We start from the raw sequence: 1,067 nt of genomic DNA, 5'->3' as shown, positions 1-1,067 counted from the left end.
GAGGGCGGCGCGCGATGGGCGACGGCGCGGCGGCGGCGGCGATGTCGCGCGAACTAGTTGGAGAAGAAGTGGTGGTCGATGAAACTGAATTTTTCGTAAGTGCCATATATATAGGAGGGGCCTTTAGTACCGGTTGGAGCCACCAACCGGTACTAAAGGCCAATTTTCGCCAGGCCAAGGGGCGGGAAACTGCCCCTTTAGTACCGGTTCGTGGCTCCAACCAGTACTAAAGGCCCCCCCTTTAGTACCGGTTGGAGCCACGACACGGTAACTAAAGGCGTGCGCTGGCGCGGGAGCGGTGCGGGCAAGTTTAGTCCCACCTCGCTAGCAGAGGGGCGCCCGCACCATTTTAAAAGCCCCGGCGCGGCTGCTGTCTCGAACTCCTCTCTATAGCAGGCTTCTGGGCCTAACTTCGGCGCGCTGCCCTGTGAGCCTGTTGGCCCTTCTGGGCCTGTATTTGCAAACCCTAGGTCTGGCAGGCCCACTGGGCAGTGCCCCAACAAATTTTTATATAATTTTCTTCTATTTATTTCTGAGTAGTTTTTTTGCTGTATTTAGTTTCTTTGTGAATATAAAAAAAATTATATAGTTTTTTTTTCTTTTCTGCATTATTTATTTTCTGCTATATATTTTTGAGTAATTTTTTATATTGTTTTTGTCTTTTCTGTTTTATTTATTTTCTGTTTTTATTATGATGCATACTGAACGCAAAAATAGGCTGGAGTACAAATAAGTTTAAAAAACATTGAAGTGCCCGTGTAACAGATGAGTTCTCGTCCGAAACCCTGATACTCCGAAAGAGATTGTCCAGTTTGTACACGAGTTGCGTCCAGTTTTCGCCGTGACCTCTCTACTCTTTTTCACATGCTATGCGAGTGAAATGATGATACCATGCCAAGTTCCAACATTTTCAGAGTTTATTTTGTAGTCATTTTCAATTTCACCGTCATTTAGCTCTCTAAACAAATCGGTAAATAACTGAAAAATAGCAAATGATGTCAGAACGTGTTGGAAATTGATGACGTCGCTTTGAATGATGCATATTGAACGCAAAAATAGGCTGGAGT

The sequence above is a fragment of the Triticum aestivum genome, chromosome 1D, assembly GCF_018294505.1.
Source record: "Triticum aestivum cultivar Chinese Spring chromosome 1D, IWGSC CS RefSeq v2.1, whole genome shotgun sequence".
In the NCBI taxonomy this organism is placed as follows: domain Eukaryota; kingdom Viridiplantae; phylum Streptophyta; class Magnoliopsida; order Poales; family Poaceae; genus Triticum; species Triticum aestivum.
The sequence above is the reverse complement of the archived record's forward strand: the minus strand, read 5'-3'. Positions refer to the sequence as shown.